Below are 22954 nucleotides of genomic sequence, written 5' to 3' on the forward strand. Positions count from 1 at the left end.
CCAACCAGCTGTAGTAAACAAAAGCTACCACTGGGTGGCTTTTCCTTCATTGGTGCCGGGACTCGGAGGACGCGGACAGGAGACTACAGGCAGAAAAGCTGCAGCTGCATTTCGGTAAGTGCTATTTATTTTTTTTTAAAAATAAGCACTAGCTGCGTTTTTTTTTTTCTAAGTTTTTCGGGCTGGAGGAGCCAGGAGAAATAAAACCGCATCTTTAAAAATGTTGTATTTATGTTTGCGGTCGCTTTTGAAGCGACCGCAAACATAAATACAACGTTATTGTGTTTGAAAACGCTGCGGTTTTTCTTTCTAAGTTTCTCAGGCTCCTCCGAGCCTGAGAAACTTAGAAAGAAAAACCGCTGCATTTTCAAACACAACCGCGTTGTGTTTCTGCCTAAATCTGCTTTCCCATTTGGGGCTCTAGGGCTCCTCACGGGGAGCCCTAGAGCCCCAAATGGGAAAGCAGATTTAGGCAGAAACACAGCGGCATGTAAACACCACCGTGTTGTGTTTCTGCCTGCCTTGGCTTTCACTTTGGGTCTCCGGTGCTCGGAGCACCGGAGACCCAAAGTGATAGCCACGGCAGGCAGAAACACAACGCGGTTGTGTTTGAAAACGCTGCGGTTTTTCTTTCTGAGTTTCTCAGGCTCCTCTGAGCCGGAGGAGCCTGAGAAACTTAGAAAGAAAAACCGCAGTGTTTTCAAACACAATAACGTTGTATTTATGTTTGCGGTCGCTTCAAAAGCTACCGCAAACATAAATACAACGTTTTTAAAGCTGCGGTTTTATTTCTAAGTTTTCCGGGCTCCTCCAGCCCGGAAAACTTAGAAAAAAAAACGCAGCTAGTGTTTATTGTTATTAAAAAAAATAGCACTTACCGAGATGCAGCTGCAGCTTTTCTGCCTGTAGTCTCCGGTCCCTGTCCTCCGCCTACAGCATCAATGAAGGAAAAGCCATCCAGTGGTAGCTTTTGTTTACTACAGCTGGCTGGCTTTTCCTTCATTAGTGCCGCAAAAGCCAAAGCGAGCACAGCGGCGGGCATCCATTTCACAAAATGGATGCCTCCATGTGCTATCTTTGAGCTTGAATTGCTCAAAATTTTACATAGGGACTTCGAAAAAAAAAAATGCAATCGTTTTTTTTTATATTGCCTATCTATTTTTGAAATAAAACTTTTTGGGCGAACCATTCCTTTAAGCATGCCAATGTTGCTCCTTGTCTCACCTAGAAGCTATCGTTCCGATATCCATGCCCATCGCCTCGGCTGCTCTGATGGGTCACTGCAGATGTTATGTGGGGACATTACGAGGATCGTCCCGTTCTGCTTCATATCGCCTGGGGGCCACAGGGAAATGCTGCCCTCAGTACTAATGTCACTCGAGGCTGTGTTATATACAATGCTGGCTTCAGTGTATGATCCTTTTACCTAAATGACCCACTGCTGTCTGTTTTCGAGGATAGTTTATTAGAAGGCACTGAAACCTGTGGAACTTTAAATAAAGTAAAACAAAAAAAAGGCACTCCCTAACCGTTGCTCCCGGTATTTGTTGTCACACAGTTGAAAGAGAGTATATGTTAAACCTCTGGACATATGCTTCGTTGGACATCTCTGTCAATTATTCTGAAGGTGTATATGGGTAGAGTGATGTGTCATGGTGTTACAGAATTGTGTAGCCCATATTCAGAAACATGTATATAGCATGTCTGTAAACCTGTGCACACACAATTTAAGTGAAAATATGATTGACTCGTGTAAATATGTCTTGAGTGAAAAGGTTACACTGATAATAAAGTAGGCTAACGTGTATTGCTTTATATTAAAACATGTTTTTTAAAACATGCATTTAGCTTTGTATTCATTTAGTAGTTCGACGTACGAAAATAACAATCAAAAACAGTAGGCCATCTACAGTTAAGTGGTTTGTGCAAGGCCTACATCTTATCAGACCAACATGATGGGCTGTTATCTTCAATGACAATATATGGGGGAAGAAGAGGACAACAACTGCGTCACTCCGATTCCATGAAGCCCTTCCTTTCACCACACAAATGAGCGTCATCAGGAGGCTGAGAAAATGAAAGCTACCGAATACACTTAGGCCGTTCATTTTGGATAAGTCCATAACAGTGTCCAAATCTGTGAACATGATGTGTGGTAATTAATCAATCTTTTATAAAGCGCTTTAAAACATATACCAATCTATAAGAGCTAGACAGGGATTGGAACCTGTGTTGCTCTGCAAGGTCTTGCTTCCAAACCAAACATGTTGCCCCTGAGCTATCCTCCCAGTACGTTCATTTCGGCTGATGGGTTCTTCAGCAACTTCCCGATACCCTACATTATACACTACTTTCTCACTCTTCCTTGTTGCATTCCTTAATGAGGGTGATCCATCTGAGAGTCGGGCATTTCATTGCTAATAATAATAGAAATAATAACTAGTAATAATAGGAAAAGTTACTGTCCATAGTTGACTTTCCTCCATACTTGGTATTCCATCCATCGGGACGGGACCAGAGCTTTTTGTAGAATCATATTAAAAAATGCTCTGTCCACTTGTTTTTGTCGCGGGCCCCAGCGTATGCTAGGCTACAGGCTCCACCTCCCCCTTAAGTCCTTTTCGAACCACCCAGGTTGGTATCTTACTAAAGATAAGGACATTTGTAGGGGGATGGAGGGAGGGTGTATGGAGGAAAGGGGACTATGGACTAGGAGTACAGTAGTCACCATGGTGAGTAACTTTTCCTTATTCCTACGTCCCGTCCTCTTTCCTCCATACTTGTGGGAGATTCTACAGCACATGTCTCCCAAGGGGTGGAAGGTTTTATTTGTAACCCTAACTGAAGAGGTTCTTCAAAACTGCCTGCCCAAACTGAGCATCTGCTCTTGAACTCATGTCCAGGCAATAGTGCTTGCAAAAGGCAGACGGTGATGCCTATGCTGCTGATTTTGCTATAACGTCCCAAGGGACATGCCTTTAAAAAGGTACCAAGGCTGCTTTTGCCCTGACTAGATGAGCGTGAAGTCCCTTTGGATGTGGCTTTTTCAGTAAGGAATACATTTCCAGAATCACTTCCACAATCCATCTGCCAATGGTTGCTTTAGATGCAGAGGAGCCCTTATTCGCTCCACCAAATGTCACAAAGTGCTGAGGAGATTTCTGGAATTCCCTGCTCCTGTCCAGGTAAAACATTAGTGCCCTCTGGACATCCAGCATGTAGAGGACTCTCTCTGAGTAGGATGATGGGTTTGGAAAAAATACAGAAAGGCAAATTTCCTGATTGATGTGAAATTGGGACACAATCTTAGGCAGAAAGGATGGGTGCATACATAGTTTCATCTTGTCTCGATGGAATGTAGTAAAAGGTTCATCCACCACGAAGGCCTGTATTTCACTGATTCTCCTGGCTGATGTCCTGTCTTCCAGGACACTGGCATGATGTCTGTGGATGCCATTGGCTCGAGTGGTTTGTGGCACAATGCCATCAGGACAACGTTCAAATCCCACTTGGGACGAGAAGACTTGACTACAGGAAACAGGCAACGCAGAAAATCGAAGTGCTGCTTAATCACTGGGTTCTTGACTTTTTTGAGCAACACACAGACAGCAGACTACTTACTGACTCCTCTAAAATAACCAAATACAATTTAAATACAATGTCAGAGTCCAATTACATAGCTTTTGCTGAAGAATTAGTAGAGACTATTCGGGCAGCTCCTTCTCTGATTGGAGTAGTTCCCGTGACCACAGCCTCTGGAGGCAGTGATGATTGGAAAGAAATAGAAGACATGAAAAAGAAATTGATATGGACCGAGCTCCATGGGATACTTATGATGGAATAACTACGGGCACAAACAGCACCTGACGGTTGATTGTTCTAATAGAACCCTGCATTTTCTTGGACTAGCTCCAATTCCAAAAGGATTGGGTAAATATCGCAATAAAATGCAGGCAAGACTGGCTAATTCTCATAATCAACACGACCAAGACTGTGTCCATGAAACTCATGACAGAAATTGGACCTACTGAAATCAAAATCCATCTTGGAGACCTTTAAGAAGAAATTAGAAGAGATAGACAGTATAATTAAAGTTTTCAAAGAGTCCAATCTAAACAAAAATATTCTAAAATTGAAAAAAGACATTTCAGCTTTTACACATGAGCGGACCTACCCATACATCTTGGACAGTTATAACAACAATGTACCTAATGAGACTGGAACCAATCAACCCCGGAGGTGGCGTCTCCCGAGGAAGAACACAAAGAGAAACACACCAGCAGCATGGAGCTTCTCAAGTGGAAGCTCGGATGACGATGCCAGACCAAGCACTTCGAGGGGGGATGACTGGAACTCGTCAAGGAATCGAGATCAGTCCAGAGACAGGCATGTCCAATTCCAGGATAGATCCAACTCATGAGGACAAGACCAAGGAAGGAGACCTTTTTTTATACCTGCGAGGCAAAGGGAAAGGACGAGGAGGAGTACAAGATCAGAACTCCCCCGGGAATAACCAGGAGCAGAAGGAGAGGCCTCTTCCAACAGTCGAACTACTAGTAATGCACCTATCCACATACTCCCTTACTGCCACTGAGCTGTCATTTTTTCAAAAAGGCTTACGCTTTGTACCAACAGCACACTGTGATTCATTTGAAACCAGGATTGACCTAGCTCACCTGATGCGCAAAATACTATGGGTGAAAAAAGTATTGCATAGGAGGATGATACATTAAAAGGCACCACAGATCTAAACCCGAAATCTACCTTCTATCCCACTATAATCTCTACAGAATCAATCACCTTTGAAAAGGCGATAATAAAAAAGCTAGATGAAATTGAAAAAGAACCGAAACATACCTTCCAGAATATCTCCAATAGAGAACATGACGCATTAAAGAGCCTGAGAACGAATAAAGATATTATTATCAAACAGGCCGATAATGGAGGAGCAATCATAGTAATGAACACCGCAGACTATGACACTATGGTGACAGGCCTATTGACCAACAGGGATAACTACCAGCCCCTACTGGGGGACCCGATGAGCACGCTAAGAATACTCATTACAGACATAGTGGAGGGCACATTAGCCCTAAAGAAGCAGAATTCTTTTGTCCGAAATATCCGAAAATTCCGGCTTTTTATGCCTTACCAAAAGGAATCTCTCCCCTTCCTGTTCGACTAATAGTGGCGGGTATCAACTCAATCTTAGAGCCATTATGATCCTATATGTACTGTACCGTTTGTATCATTTGTTGTAAGTTACCTCTGTTTTGTAATAGCCTCTGTCAGGCACTGTAACTAAGCTTCGAGTCTACTTGTATCGTTGTGCCCAGCTGCCCAAGGGCTTGGAGCGCATTATCAAATCAAATAAACAAACAAACAAACATTGTCACAATTTGTGGATTTCTTTCTTAAACCTGAAATCCCTAAAATGCGCTCATACCTGAAAGAGACCACAGGCTTGTTGAATATGATAAAAGGACACCACTTTGATCTAGACAATCAGTTTATGGTGACACTTGACATCGAATCATTATATACAAATATTCCTCAGATGGAGACTCTGTTAATAATTGACCAAGTTCTCCAAGAATTAACTCCTCCCTTGGAAATCCTGAGATGTTTCATTCTACAACTGGCAGAAATAGCACTGACCAAGAACTTTTGCATGTACAAAGATGGCTTTTTTGAACAATGCTCAAGAACTGAAATGGCGGCAACCTTTGCACCCGCCTTGGCCGGCTTTGAAAAGAAACATATCTACAAAGACGATAAGCCCCTATAAAAACCAAATCATTGTGTGTACACGATACATAGATGATATACTACTCGTATTCACGGGAGAAGAAGTCATCTTCTTGAACTTCATGGAATGGCTCAATTCCAGAAGCAAAAACCTGAGGTTCACACACACCTTAACTAAAGAGGTCATTCATTTTCTGGATGTAGAGATTCGAGCTAACAATGGGACTCTCATGACCACAATCTTTCATAAACCTGCAGACTGGAACTCTCTATTGGAATACTCGAGTTTTCATCCGAAGAGGCTGAGGGATAACTTACCCATCGGTCAATTTCTAAGATATAGGAGGAATTGCTGCTCTACACTAAATGAATATGACATACAAGTGGCCATCCTGAGTGACCGACTGAATAAGAGGGGGTATTCAAAAAAGATGGTCAAATACACGAGAAAGAGAGCCAGAAATATCCCTCGGGATATAAGATTACAACAAAATATAAATTCTAAAGGGGAGCAATTGATCACAGCAGTATTTAGCTACTCAGACAATATTAATAGGATCAAGAAAGAGATCCTAAAGTTATGGCCAATACTGAATGTTGGAGCTACTGTCTTGCCTTCACCCAGATTGGAAATGAGAAAGAGAAAAAACCTACGGGATACATTGGTACAATTCTGCCAACCTCTTGATGCGACTGCATGACAAGGTCATCTATGGGGTTCAGATTCACCGTCAGGACATTCCCCGTGTGGTCAGTGCAATGTGTGTACACTTACAAGATGAACAAAAGAACTGGACCTTGGACTCCATTCCCAATGGAAACAGAAGCAGTTCCCTAACTGCAACACGTCTATTGTAGTTTATCTAATAAGTTGTCCATGTGACCATCGGAATGACAAGTAGACCGATAACATTTTTTACACAAGAACATATGTCCTGTACTGGACAAAAAAGAGAGAACGTGTCCATGGTGGCACAATTCCAACAATACCAACATGCCCCCACGGAACTACAACGGACAATTATCGAGAAAGCCACTCGTCCTTTGCTATTAAAGAGAGAACAGAACTGGATATTTCGCCTGCACACAGATCGAGATGGCTTAAATGAATCCATAGCTTGGCAGACTGTCTTTCTTGTCATAATATGAATTTACAATCGGACAAACCGAGAAGATGCTATAACTACATCAGGAGTAGGACTGGAAAGGCGTACACGTTCACCAGCAAGCAGAGCTATACTTTACAGGAACATGAACACAGGGTAGTCACCCACTCTGGAGGAATAACATTATGGAGGGAACTACTATAAAAGGGAACCACCACAGAGTGTTTAGCCACGGACACTTGACCAATAAGTGGCCATTTTTTCCCAGACCTTTTTCTAGACTTTTTTCTAGACTTCTTGCCACACATTACCACTCTGGAGGTAACCCTTCTACCGACTGGGTCCACTATGTTTACAGCAATTCACTAGTTGATGCTCCCCTTCCCTGAGCACATGCACCTCGGCTAGTATCCGTTTGTTTCCCACCTTCAAGTAATCATTAAGTAACTGTGAAGCAGGTGCAGTATACCTTTAGAACTATAAGCTTGCGTGGGGGGCGTGGCTACAGGCCATGTAGGAAGACGTGTTTCCCAAAGCGCTCCTGCCGATCCTGATATGATCCTAAATGCTATCATGCTAAGCGCTATCTAAACCAGCTGAAATTGGAGGCATGCATGTATGAGACTTTACTAACCCACTGGAGCTGCTCGCCGTGTACAGGAGACTGGGAACTCCGAATACAACTTGAAAAGAAAAAAAGCCATGGCTCGCAATAGGAGGAACCAAGATGGTTGCCCGAACACAACAAAGGGCTGGGAGATGGACATAAGCCCTTGTCCGCAGACGCCGGGGGGGACTGTGCTGACTAGGAACATAGCACCGTGAAAGTCCGCCACCCGGAGGGAACAAAGGTGCAGCGTCACAGTGCAATACAAGCCAAAGAAAATGAACGGGAGGTCTGCCAAGTCAACGCACATTGAATGGGCACATAAACAGACAAAGGAAGACCGCGAGATAGGCATCAGACCACCCAGCTGGACGACGGACGGTGCACTGGGAAGCGGATGGCAGTGGACGATGGCCGCAAGCACCAGGTACTGCTGACAGCGCACAGACGGCACACGAGTGGTCCTGGACCTTAGGCTACCCACAACGAAGATCGGACACCCTCCGCCCCTGCCGGAGCCTCCAGATCCATTGTGCGCAAGAACCTGGGCGAGATACCAATTTCACCGCCCAGTGAGGAGCCCCCACATAAAAAGGCGAGCGTCTCTCAAGAAGCGGAATGCTGGCCCGGAGACCCCAACCCGGGAGCACCCGCTCCATGGACCCCACACGAGCGAGCAGAGTTCGGGACTCCCCAGCTCCAAAGAGAAAGCCCGACTGCAGGCACGATATGCGGAAGTGCGACAGCATACTGGCGTATCCTGATTACGGCACTGCACAGATGGTGCATGAAGGTTAACGCAGACACATGCCACCGGCGAGGAATATTGAGAAGCCAAACAGGACAGAGCGGCTCGGAAGTAACATGCAGCCGACTAGCGCAGAGCACTAGACCAGGCTACGAGGCGAAAGCAGGGAAGCAAGCTGGACACACCGAGGCCTCCTTTTTGTAATGACATTTAGCACCAGCTGTTGCTAACACAGGCCAAGCTAAGGCCTACGCAAGCCACAAAACAATTGACACAGCCCATTGGGTCCCCTGCACAACATAGACAAACCATACACCTGGATGGGGACCACGAGGTAATGTAGCACACTTCACCTGCTACCTGGATGCAGCCGAGAGGACAGAGAGGCTGCTATATAAACACAACAACATACGGGTCAAGAAAAGCCCCACAGATAAAAAGCCCTAGTTGAACAATTGTCAAGGAGACCTTCAACAACCCCTGCACAGAAAGGTGGGGGGGAGGAGAAGGCCCCCAATCACGAGAAAGGCTCTGAGCGACTGTGATCACCAGACGCCCAGACACCAAACACCAAGAAGAAGATACAGGTCAAACGTCACTGAAAGTAGCGGCCTGCTGCGGCAATAACCTTAGAATTGGTGATGGCCGCTGTGGGGTGTTAGGAGGCAGCCAGGTGGCATTGTGAGTACTGAACAAGGCAACAGTAGATTGGCCCACCGCACAGGCTGTAGGGGGAATAACGAGAACCCTCCCCCAGAGACAAAACAGCCCGGACGTACTGCTCAGGCTGATCAATAACAACTGCACAATAAGCACACTACGAGGACACTGAATAGAGGGAGGTGGAGTGCACGGAGACAGTTGGGAGTAGACACCTTGGAAGCCACCAAGAAACCCCGGCCGAGGCCCCAGAAGCGGAGAAGATGTGACAATCGCAGGTCGGAGGACCAGCCAAGACAACCCCTACTGCAAGCAGAACAATAAGAGGGCCCCGGCGGATGCGATAGGGGTCCCCACAAGCCACCCCCAGGAAAGAAGGGAGAGCTACTTCGCATCAGACTAGGCTAAAGGAACACTATGGCATCCAAACTCCCCAAAACTAGAGGGAAGTAACCTATGATGGAGAAATACACAAAGACCCCACCGCCGGCGGAGGGGGCCAGAAATAAAGATAAGAACATGCAGCCGGACACTACACCCGCGCGCAATGACCAGCAGATCCTAGACGCGATCGCGGACCTGAAGGCGACGTGGGAAACTAAACTGGAGGCAGCCACAGCCAAACTCAAAGCAGCATTGGAACTCAAAGTAGGCGCCGTCCAGGAGGACGTTAACCTACTTAGACAAGATGTGCAGAAAATAGCAGAGTGCACAGATGAACTGGAGGAAGAAACGTCCACAAACACATTAACACTTACATCTCACGCCTTGGAGATCCACGTACTGAAACAGCAAGTGAGCAACTTAGAAAACAGAGTGGAGGAAGCTGAAGGACGCGCTCGGAGGAGCAACATACATATTGGGGGCCTCCCGGAAGGAGCCGAAGGCCCAACCCAACAGACTACGTCGAGGCCATGCTTCTTCAGGAAATTGAAGGGGGGGGGCACTCACTCAGGGGTTTGCGGTGGAGAGAGCGCACAGAGCCCTTTCAAGAAGACCCCCACCCCCAGGGGCACCTCAGAGACCTATAATCGCAAAAATCCTGAACTACCGTGACAGAGAGAAAATACTTGAACACTTCCGGAAAGGAGGTACAATACAGAGAGCCTCCACGACCATCACGGCATATCCAGATTATACACTTCTGGTGCAAAGACAGAGGCTAAACTATGGGGTAGTGAAGAGGAGACTGCGGGAGGCAGGCTTCAGATACATGTTGATGTATCCGGCAAGGCTGAAGGTGTTCCATAACAATAAGGTCCTCTTCTTCGAGACCCTAGAGGATGCAACGGAGTGGTTGGACATCCAGAACTGTCTGTCTGGAGCAGAGGGTCGGAAATTGGACAGTACGGAGAAGTGAGGCGTGATACCGGAGCTGAGGTGCTGTATAAACTGTGACTTTGGGACTTGAATATAAGACAGGGTAATGCAGTCACGGAAGGGTTCAGCCGCACGTCACATTAGCTGCAACGCATGGGCATAAAGCGATGTTGCACAATAGCAGGAAACACATAGTAATCTTCCCTAAACCCCTATAGATAGAACAGTCGGGTTGCCACTAGCATGGTAGCCCCCCGCTGGGCCCCTAGTATCGGCATGCCGAATAGGTTCCAAACACGGGAAGGCCTGAGGTCCAGGGATGGAGCTGGGCTACATTTGGGAATGGGAAGGGTGGGGGGAGGGGAGGGAGTTTGGAGTTGTGCAGTGGTTTTAGTTGGGGAGTTCGGGGGTGGGGAGCCAGTTGGGAGGTTTATGGTTTTATTGGAAGGGGCTTACAACCACGCCAAACAAACCCGGAGGGTAGGACAAGGAAGAGGAGGGACAAGACAAGTCAGAAACGACAATGGGAGACCTTAAAATCGTAACTTGGAACGTCAGAGGCCTCAACAGCTACCTGAAAAGAAATGAGGTAATGACATATCTGAGGAGGCAGAAGGTAGATATAGCCCTATTGCAAGAAACCCACCTCACCAAAGAGAAACAAGAAATGATTAAGAAAATGTGGAAAGGCACCACCATGGGAGCAACATACTCGGCGTATGCCAGGGGGTAGTGATCTGGGTGGCGCCACATGTGCCCTTCCAAATGCTTCTGGCCACCGCGCAGGTAGACGGGAGGATGGTAGCGATTCGGGGGTTGGTGGAAAACAGAGAACTGTGCATTGTAAACACATACGCCCCCAACCAAGACACAGTGGCCTACTTTAAAACATTATACAGCAAAATCATCCTCCTCATGGGAGGCGCGGTCATCTGAGGGGGGGGGGGCATTTCAATTGTACGCTGGACCCCAAAATGGATAGGTCAGACAAAAAATTAACTAGGCCCACCCTGGCAGCGAGGACACTACTAGCCCTGCTGAGAGATTTTGGGCTGGTAGACATATGGAGGCAGCAACATCCTACCGATATGCACTACTCACAATATAAAGCCCCGCACAACCTGTACACGAGATTATGCTACATGTTCGCCATGCCGTGACTTGCCTGGGAAATGATGGGCTCTGAATACAAGGCACGAATATTATCGGACCACTCCCCCCTGGTACTGGCGTGGAGACACCAGCCTCCCAGAGCCAGAATTCCAACCTGGAGGCTCAGAGCTGAGGCATTGAAGGATTCGGTATTCCGTGAGGACCTAAGGAAAGAGATAATCGGATACTTTGAAAACAACATGGGAAGCGTAGAGTCAGAGGGAACCTTATGGGAAGCTTTCAAAGTGGTGGTAAGAGGCGCGGCCATATCTAAATCGAAAGGGCTCCAAGGGGGCATAGAGCGAGAGCTACAGGAGACCGAACAGAAAATGGAAGATATGAGAAAAGGGGGCACCTCACAAGAAGACGCCAAACAGGCAAGCCAATTGCAACAGACTTGCGAGGGGCTTTGGGAGAGATTATGTAACTTGAACTACAGGAAATATATCAAAAGGCAACACGCAGGGGGGGTACAGACCCGGGAGGTTCCTAGGTTCCTAGCATGGCTATACAAGAGTGAGACACCGAGATCGGCTATCAGAGAGATAGCGGGAGAGGCGGGCCAGGTCTGGAACACCCAGTAGGGTGTGAATGAGGGATTCCTCAGATTCTTTAAACGCCTCTATGAAGACACAGGCGGAACGATAGCGCAGGAGCCCCAAGACATGCTAGAAGACATAGGCCTGCCCAAATTGAACAAAGAAGACAGGAGGGACCTAGACACCCCAATCACCATAGAGGAGCTAGAGGCAGTGGTAGTCAAATTGCCCACTTGTAAGGCCCCGGAGTCAAACGGGCTCCCAAGCAAATTTTACAAAACATACAGGCAAGAGCTGCCCCCCCGCTGCTGGCAATGCTCAACGAGGCCTTTGAGAGAGGGAGATTGCCGGAATTAGAGAGGCGGTGATCATCCCGCTCTTAAAACCCGACAAGCCAAGCACGGAGTGTGGGCCGTAAAGACCCCTTTCCATGCTAAATCAGGACAGCAAATTCCTGACTGCGGAGCTGGTGAATAGGCTGAAGAGGGTCATAAATAAACTCATACACTCTGACCAAACCGGATATGTCCCAGGCAGAAGTATATCTGATAACCACAGGAGGCTCCACTATATCATTGAACAGGCGGAGGATGACCCAGGCGAAATAGCAATAGTCTCATTAGACACAGTAAAAGCTTTTGACTCGGTGAGGTGGCCATGGATGATGGCGCCCTTGAAGGAATACGGGCTGGGACCCGGGTATATGCGATGGGTAAAGGTGGTATATAGTTCCCCAACAGCTAGGAACAAGACGGGTGCGATAATTTTTGAAAAATGGCAACTCAGTAGGGGCCCGAGACAGGGCTGCCATGGTCACCAATGCTATATATCCTGGCACTGGAACCGTTAGCAATCTACTTAAGACAGCAGTACGAAGGAATAGGGGTCCACACTAAGGGGGGACCACACCTGATATCATTGTATGTGGATGACATGTTGCTATACCTGAGGTACCCAGAGGAAAATTTGCACTATATCCTAGAGGAGATGGAGCGCTATGTGACATTGTCGGGCATCGCGGTGACCCCCAAAAAATCATGCATGTTCCCCCTGGGGAGGTACAGGGGAGTCCAGCAGGAGAGCCTGCCTGTCCTGGAAATAGCCTGGCAGACCAGCACAGTTAAATACCTGGGAATTAACATTTACCATAAGGCCCAAGATGAGCATAAATACAACACGGAGAAGGCGGTGGAGGGTATTAAGAACAGAAGGGGGTTCTGGGCGTAGCTACCCCTAGCCATGGTAGGGAGGGCGGCCTTGCTCAAGATGGTGGTCCTGCCCAGACTACTGCACTTCTTCACAAACATCCCCTGTGTGTTGCCCAAACGTTTCTTTACCAAACTCCAGAGCTTGTGTAGAAGCTTCCTGTGGCACAACTCCAGAAACAGAGTAGCCCTGTGGAAACTACAGAATACGTACGATAAATGGGGAATAAACCTGTCGAACTTTGAAATTTACCACTTGGCAGGGCAGCTACAGTACGTTGTAAGGTGGCTGTCGGAAGATGAAACGGCAGAATCAAGATTGTTGATGAGGGAATGCGACCACTAATTCCTAAAAGAAATGATATGCTGCCCAAACCAGAGTTGTATGGGAGATCGGGGCTGCTGGAACTGGGCTGGAAGACATGGCGCAGGGCATGCTGGGCTGTGGGAAGCCCAGCCCCATACACCCCGCAGGCACCTCTGGTGGCGCTATGCAGGGCAGATGAGCAACTGAGGAAAGTGACCTGTAAACACTGGGAGACGGCGGCCCTGGTGACCTTGGGAGACATATGGCAGGACGGGAAGCCACAGGACTTCAAAACGTTACTGGATGAAACGGGGTTGCACCCGGGGCAATATATCACCTACACTAGAATACTTAAACGGGCGAAGGAGAGGTGGTCCGAAATAGCACTAGCAGAACAACCAGACGCTGCCATAGAAACATCTCTGAGGGAGGGCACAAGGTATCCTGGATCTACGAACTGGTAATGTCTAGAGTGGGAATGGAACTGCTCCAATTGAGGCGAGATTGGGAGGAGGAGGCAGGGATACCAATGAGGGACGGGAAGTGGGAAAGGGCCCAAAGATACCATAAAAAGGTGTCTTGGAATTCGAGTCTGCAGCATATACAACTATACGTTACCCACAGAGCGTATATGACTCCCCAAAGGATCGCTAGATTCGGGGGCACCGAAGCACAAAAATGCCCCAAGTGCGGGGAGGTGGACGCTGGGATGATCTATATGTTCTGGGCGTGCCCGGAGGTTGGGAAATTTTGGGAGGAAATCGGGCAGCGCCTGTCTGATAAAGGAATCCAGCTAGACGTGGAATCAGTGTGGGCGTGCATACTACGGGGGTTCACAAGACCACGCAACCTGAAACATGTCAGTAAACTCAGGGACCTGGCTTACATTCTGGCAAAGCGAAGAATAGCCATGGGCTGGAAAGCAACCCACAGACCCAGGCTAGAGGCATGGAGGAATGACCTTTTGAAATGGGTAGATGCCGAGAAAGCGGCATGGTACGAGGCGGCCAACAGAGGAGTGGATGAGGAAGCGGGCTCTCTGATAGCTTAGAGACAAATGGTAGCCACATTGTCGGGATCCTCACATATGGACTCTAGTGAATATGATATGTCCGAGAATGACGAAGGGGACTAGCCCCATAGAAGGTAACCCAAGAATTGAGGTGCAAGCCTGAGTTAAAGGGGCAGTAGGGGGAAGACAGCAATGACATATGCAAATGTTTGTCCAAAGGTTCGTAAACAAAATGCTGAGTTTGATGGTTAATTTTTTTAATGTTTTTGGAAAAGAAAAAAACAATAAAAATTGTTTTAAAAAAAACTATAAGCTTGCGTCACCATTTCAACTCAATATAACCGACTTCTGTGTTTACTGGTCTTGTAGGGTAGAACCTAGAGCCCATGGACAGAGAAGAGATTAGGACCCGTTCATAATGCTCTACGGCCAGACAGTGCGAATATAATCACCACGACAACAGGAGGAACTTGTGTTGTCATTACAGTACAATATTCAACAGAGTCAGGATTTCCTTATTTGCATGACCAATTGAGCAGGACGACACGCAACACATGCTCATGTCAGCTATTAGAACATTATGATGAGCTGCGATCACGGTCTACTTGCATTAGCAAAGTGAACAGATTGACCGTGCACAGTGTTTTGAATACAGATCCAACTGCCGTCTCCGTTTGACTTGGTGAAAGCAAGACAAGTAGCACTAAGGCAAGAAAGATTTAACAGATGTCTGCTACCCACACGGATAGATACGGCCCGTCTATGATGGAAATTGACTTAAAACATGTTGTTATTTTTTAAAGCGGATCCCCCCAGAGTTCCCCCAGAGTGCGCCCGCATCTGACAAGTAATTACACCTCGGCTAGACAGTCGGCAGCCATAGAAGCAGATAATTTGCCAGGGACCTGAATACACTAGTATAGTGGCATGGTTTCAGGTTAGTGTGTCTAGTTACCAGCATAGAGCATTTCTCGAGGGGCTGCATATGATTTTGACCGCATTGCTTCTGAGATATTTCTTGCTTTCAACCTTAGACAGTCAGAACAAGTGGGACATGCTATATCGTGGGATTAAGCGGCCCAGAGAGTGCGGCCGGCATTAGGAAACATCTGGAAAATGACACAGGTCAGTGCACCTCTTGATTTCTATAGGGAATTATGAGCTATTGGCAAAAATATACCCTTGGTCTTTCATTGTCTTCCAATAAAAGCATGAACAGACATGACTAGCTCTATGGGATCAATCACGCAATCGGTCAAACAGTTATTAATAAGAGAGGATGAAGTAAGTGTTTACTGCCTGAAGTGTGCGAACTGGGAATGCTTGAGGAAGGTGGGGTAAGAAGCCCAGTACCTGTCCATCAAACTCCCGACGGTAGTGAGTATAAGACGTTGGGTAACGAAGACTGTCCTGAAGAAAGTGGGTCTAATTATACAATCCACTGATACCAGTAGACAGAAACAAACTGCGAGGAGGGTAAGGTTGCTACCCAGTTAAGACAGTTTTTGCTTTACCATCATTGTGGCCCGATTCTGACTAACAGGGATTCACACCGGAGAGTATTTGCTTTGAGTATTCACAAACATTAGACATGTATGTCTTAGTAATCAACTTACGTGTTTATTAGATTTATAACTTAGGTGACATGGGATGTATTCATTTGTCTATAGGTTATTAAAATGTCATTTACACCATAAATAGACATCTGAACCATGCTACAATTGCCCTTTCTCCCATATTTTAGAACTAGATGAGTGACATTGATGAATGGGGAGAAGAGGTCCATTGCTATCATCTTGCATAGTCGCAAAATGCACAGATTTGCCATATCTTTTCTTTTCATGTATGCTGTTAGATAAGCGGCACACCAACGAAAACTAGAATTAGCTTTGTGCAGGCAGTTTTAGATAGACCTTCACGCTATCCTTGTGTCTCTTCTTGTAGAATCTTGACCGAAAGATGACCTCTTCTTCCACTTCTGAACAAGTGCGAAATATGTTGCAAGTGTAAGTAGTTCAGAAGAGTTGGTCCTTTTTTGTGAGAACAAACAGCTTGTCGGGATCAACCCTGCATACCTGGTTGATAGGCACCCCCTTGTGTGTGTTTTTCCACCCAGCGCTAACAGATTCATTCTGCAAGTTTCGGGTTTACTGCCTGACTCAGCCAGATGGATGATAAACAAGAGGACATCATCCAGCAATGCGAAAAGAGGATCTTTCTGCTTTCTGAGAGACCAGTGGAAAAACCTAAGCCATTTGCTTGTATACTGCGCCCTGGTGAAATCAGCATCAAACAAGCCCAGATGGCCTAGGGACCTGACCTCAGGTAGCTTGCTGTCAAGTTCAGCGATAGCAAGAAGGGATGAAGCATCCTCCCATCCTCTATCAACAACAAGTCCTGGTGAAGAGGAAGTGTTAATGGTGGCTGATTGGCAAGGTCTACTAGATCTGAGAACCAGAACCATGCTGGCCATCAAGGAGTCAATCCACTGTTGACATTTTCGAGGGGCTCAATGAATCAGCGGTACTGGCGCAAAATCGTAAGCCGCCATCCCCTTCCAAGGGATCTCCAGAGCGTCCCAGAGGTAACCCTCCTCCTGGCCTGCCCTGGATGCAAATTTCGGGCAGACACTGTTCATGGAGATGAGGTCTACCTGGGGAAACCCCACCTGCGGAAAAGCTCCTTCACCACAATAATCACGGCTTTATTTGAGGCTACACAGAACTACAGATAGCCGCGGGCACAGAACTACTCATTCCCGCGGCTATAGATTTTGACGTGTTTGTGTTTTATTTCTTTTTAAAAGTTATTTTTATAGGTATATTGACGTCAGGGTGAAAAATCACTGGCCATGGCTTTGCCATGGTCAGCGACACTGTAGGTATTTGGGAGTCTTTATCATTTTTGGCAGTGTGTTTTCAGACTTTCTTACATGTCAGACTGGGGAGAAAAAAAGAACATTGTATAAAAAATTAAATACAAAAAGGAGCCACCCTACTCTAGTTTTGGATGCCCCATCCACTATATTTTAGCCTGTGTATTGTCACGCATGCTATTATACCTTGCATAATTGTACAGATTAAATGTATCCCCACCTAATTTACTGTCATGTATCATCATCTACCTTACATAACTCCATGACATTTACTGTATTGATCTTTGAACTTCTATTGTATTACTAATGTCTCTTTCGTCATTCATATTCCATACTCATATCTTTTAAAAGAAATCTTATCTTTTAAATAAACAAAAATTGTATAGCCATGGCTATACAAAAAGGGGAGCGATTGGTGTATTGAGGATCACATTTAGCATCAGCAACGACTGGAGTGTTTACCTGTGGACACCCATCCCCTCGATGTGTGGTACTCCTCCATGCGGGTACACATGGAATGCTTTGCAGCTGCGGGTATTCACCGGCAAATGGAATGTTGTGTGTTTGTGGATGTGTGGTAGCCGTGGCTACCAGCCGGACATTATTTTTTGGCTGTTCTTTTAAATGCGGCTATGGTTATAGCTGCGTCTATTGAACCATACAGTGTATGTGCAATAATCACATTGTTATGTGGATGATACAGCACAGAATTGTATTTCTGTTTGTCATTGTATGTTCTTAGGTGTTCCCTTGTTTCATTTGAGGTTTTGAAGGCTGGTTTAGTTTGATTTTGAACTTGCAAGGAAAAAATTTACGGTAGCCGTGGATAGAGGGTAAGATTTATAGCTGCATTGAATAGCCGCGGCTACGAGAGATGCTAGGCAGGTATCAAATAGATTTATGTGAGTTTGATTGTTTGTTATTGGTTGTTGTTATTGTTTTATTTGTGTAGCTGTCTGTGATAGGTTGTAGTGAAAATGTGTCATCTATTTTAGTAGTTTTATTTTAATATACTCCTCTTTTTGTGGTATTCATTTTGGAAAGTATAAAAGTTATCATTTTGTGCAGTATTCCTATCCACAGTACAATATGCTGAATGTGTGGCTGTTGTGGAAGTAAGTACCAGTAAAGATTTAAATATTTACAAGTTTATTTGGATTGTTATGTGTCAGGTACATTTCCACTGCTCTCAGATGGTATATATTGGCACTATTTTGGGCCTATGTAGTATAAGTGGTAGTTTATTTTTCATTTATTTTTGTACCTTTTACTTTAATGCTGCCTAATAAAATATGTGTCAGTTATATCTATTACTATTGTCAGATGGTATACTTTGGTATTATTTTTCATACTCAGATTTAATGGCAGTTCATGTTTGATGCTTTTTTTATTCAATAGTATTTTTATTCATCTATTTCTTTTTTGTATGCAGGTTTTTGAGGGTATGTGCTGAAACTGTCTTGAACAAGAGCCTTCCTATAGGGTTCTTGTCATGTGAATGGACCTGAACAAGGTGATGGATGGCAGTTGAGGTTCTCAAACTTCTAGATCGTTTATTGTACAAAACGTACACTGCACTTACTGAATGTCCTTCTTACTGTGCTGCTCCTTGATCCAAAAATAGTGTGATTTACAGGGCTAAAGTCGAGGGAATTCAAGCCAACCTCAGGGATTGAACCGCAGTCGTCAGGCTTGCAGGCCAGACACTTCATCAATGCACTATATAACCTAATGAAAAATAGCAAGGAACTAAAGGTAAAATGTCCCATTTTGGTACTGCAAGTTGCAGGGAAAACATTTTTAGTGGTTCGTGCAGTTAAAAACATGCACACCTTTTAACGTTTTCAAAAACCCTATTAGAAGAAAATATCCTCTCTTGGTTTTGTGTGTGTTGATTTTATGAAAGGCAAATGCCATTCATCCTGTGCAATTTGGGTGATTATGCAAAGCCAATTTAATGAAATGTGCATATTTCACCTTGATAGGCTAATTTCTTGCGACGTCACTTTGCATCGTGTTTGTTGATGAGTCCCCCACTTTAATTTTTGGGACTTGACCACTGGTGATTTATCAGCAACAGTTTTCTGTGCATTTGGATTGTTTTTTGAGTGGAGGTAAAGCAGAAAATACCCACAACACGTTTTTATGTTGTTGTTTTCTTTTCCTTCAATCCTCCATGTTTTTCTGTTCCCAATAACCAAATGGTTCTTTTTTGTCATGTTCTTGGCAGTCTTGTAGATTGGTGTAGCCAAGATGGGATGAGGTTGGGAGGAAAAGACAGTGGTGGCAGAAGTCGAATGTAATGGTGCACTGCCACTATGTTTTTTTGTAATCCACCTTGGATTTTTTCCCCAATGACTCAATGATTATGTGTGAAGAGAACAACATTGTTGTATGCACAAATGTTGTATCTTGTATAGTGCATGTGATGCACTACATATGAGATTTGAGGGTCATGTACACTTGAGAATTAAAAGTGTGTGTGTTCTCTAACTAATTATGTGTTCTTTTTTACAGATAGAAGAATATTATTGTATCTTCCCTTTTCTATATGTAGTGAATATATTCACAACTTCTGTACCGTAGAGATTAATTATGCTCCCATCTCTTTATTCTGATTGACTTTACACATATATGCAGTTTTTGTTTCTTAAACATAGATCCATAACCGCAGCTACCGTATCATCCAATGTAAAACTGGAATTTGGAGGTACGGGTAATCGCAGCAATGACTGGAGGTCGTAGCCACAGGTTCAATGGACCTTACACACAGCTATTAGGACCTAATATGCTGAAAAAGTACTCTTTGTACCTGAAAGAGGCTTTTTTAAGAACTATCTATTACATAAATATGTATTTACGTATAAAACCCTGTCTGAGCCCCCCCTTTAACTAACCATTTCTAACCACAGCTATAAAAAAGTCAATGAGCTCTAGCTACGATTATAAAAAAAAAGAATGTTGGGGTATTATTTTATTGTATTTGTGTTATATGTGATAAGTAGTCATTTGTTTTGGGGTACACTGAGTGTAGTATTTTAGCACATTTGGAGTACTGTTTTGATGTTATGAAGGAACACCGCATTTCCTTCATCGGTTAGGTTGACTCCATCATGTCTATAGAAATTGGACATGTAGAACGGTATGTTGTTGTTTGAAATCCATAATTCGTTGTGGTCTCTCATGAATGCTGCAACTACTTTATTAAAATGTCTCCAAGATTCTTAAATGTTACCATTAAATCTGGTGATCCATCTCGATATTTGCCTCTGAGTCAGATTGGAAAAGATAAAGGTGGTGTGAAGAAAAACTTCCATTAGTTTTCCCATGTCTTGTTTCATCATTAAAGTAAGGGACACACCTTATACATTCCCCAAATCATTGCCTCCACAATGAATTATTATGACGACTGGCTGCCCTGTACTTCTCAGACTGAACAATTTTGGTAAAACGTTGAACTAACTCATTCCCTGCAATCAAAACCATTTAATTGTAAAATCTCTCAAACCTAGGTCCATGTTAATATTTGGTTTCTCACAAAAAGCCAGTAAACAAAACAGCCAACTGTCTCCGATCAGCCCCATAGTTTTCAAACCAGCCATGATATCTGCAGCCTTTCTCTGTTTCCAGGAAAATTATATCTAGATTGAATTTCTAGTAACTTGTATTAGATGAGCATGTATGATGTGTGTGTGTTTTGATGTTTACAATTGGTTGATGTTACTGTTCTAATTCTGTGTTTGTCTGTGATAGATTACACTCAAAATGTGTCAGCCATTTTAGTGTTTTGGTTAGTAAATATAGTCTTCTTTTTGTGGTTTTGATTTTGGAAAGTATAAAAGCTATAATTGTATGCAGTTTTGTCCTTCTAATGGCAGAACTCTCTATGCACTATACTCTCATTGTTTGTGTCCAAACCATACTTTACCTGTTTTTTAACCTTATCCACCCTACCCAACCCCAATCTTCTATATCCTAACTACTATGTATATTTTATCATCATCCGCTTTAAATACCTCCATGAGAAGTCATTTATTGTATTTACACATTTTAAGTACCATTGTATCACTACTGTCTCTTTTGTCATTTATATTCCATACTCAGATTTAAAAAAATAATTCTTTTTAGTCATGGCTATACAAAAAAGGGAGTGATTGCTGTATTGAGGATTGTGCCTAGCAACAGCAATGGCTGGGAGGTGGTTACCCGTGACTATACCATGCCCAACTAGTCTGCTGTTTTACTACCCATGGGTATAGGTGGTGCCCTGTGGAGTCGCAGCTATATACCGGCAAATGGCACATCGTGTGTTTGTGAACGTGTAGTAGCCACAGCTATCCAATATCAACATTTAAAGTTGTAGGAAGTCTTAAAGAGAGGTCCAAGACTAACTGGTAAGATATGGAGTAATCAATTCCCATATCATGATGCTAGGGGAATCTATAGGGTATGAGAAAAAAGTCATTTATAGGGACTATGAAAAGAGTATGATGCACTAAACAGGCAAGCATAACACATGTACTAAGTTTATCAGCCCCTGATGAATGTCCAGTGGAATAGAGCTTGAAGGACAGAATCTTGGACAAGTTGGGCAAGTGAAGGAGTGAGAATTTGCATATTTTGTGTACCATGCTCAAATAACCTGAGAATAAGACAGTGCAAAGTGACACTTTTTCTGGTTTTAATATGTGTGTAGTTGAGAGATCAAATATTTTTCTATTGTGTGTTTTTTAACTGTATATTTATTACACATGTTCTATGATTGAGTGCTTATATGTTTAATAAAATCTATTTTATGATATTGAATATGTGGTTCTAAAATTCTATGATGAAATCCATGGTGAAATAGTAGCACAGAGTTCCCTTGAGATCAGTTAACTGTGCAGTTTTCCTTTACTTTGATATTGGATTGTGTACCCCATAAGGTAGGCTATTTTCCCTTACGTGGGGAAGCCGTTTTGGCTATGCGACATTTTGCGTGGAGTAGCATCATAGATGCATTGAGTGTTTTGGGGGATTGGGAGAGACCAGGGGTGTGGAGGAGGACCATGGGCAGTGGAGGGGGTGCTGGTAGGCATGTTAGGGACACTTGTTTGGAGTTTGGGGGAGTGGAAATACATTTTCTTCATTCATCGTTTTTTTCGTGCAGCCGCGGCTAACAGCAAACGGCCATGAAGGGGCTTTTCTATAACTGGGTCTATAAAAAAGCATGTGCGTAGGCACGCCAATGCTTTTCGTCATTTTATTAGTTGTACCTGTAGGCGCAGCTATGGTTATAGCTGCGTCTATTTAACAATACATCGTGTGTGCAATAATCATATTCTTATGTGGATGATACAGCACAGAATTTCATTTGTGTGTGTTTTATTATGTTGTTAGGTGTTTCCTTGTTTTATCAGAAGTTTTGGAGGTTGGCTTTGTTTGTTTTTGAGTTTGCAAAAATATTTACGTGTATCCGCGGCCACGAAGCAAGATCTCCAGCACGGCTATGAAAGATGCTGGGTGGGGAAAAAAGATTTCTGTGAGTTTGATTGTTTGTTGTTGATTGTTGTTACTGTTCTGTTTGTGTAGCTCTGTGACATAGGTTGTAGTGAAAATGTGTAATGTGTTATCCATTTTAGTAGTTTTCTTAGTATATAGTCCTCTTCTTTTGGTATTCATTCTGGAAAGTATGA

The sequence above is a fragment of the Ambystoma mexicanum genome, chromosome 3q (assembly GCF_040938575.1).
Source record: "Ambystoma mexicanum isolate Mex_15411 chromosome 3q, UKY_AmexF1_1, whole genome shotgun sequence".
Classification (NCBI taxonomy): Eukaryota; Metazoa; Chordata; class Amphibia; order Caudata; family Ambystomatidae; genus Ambystoma; species Ambystoma mexicanum.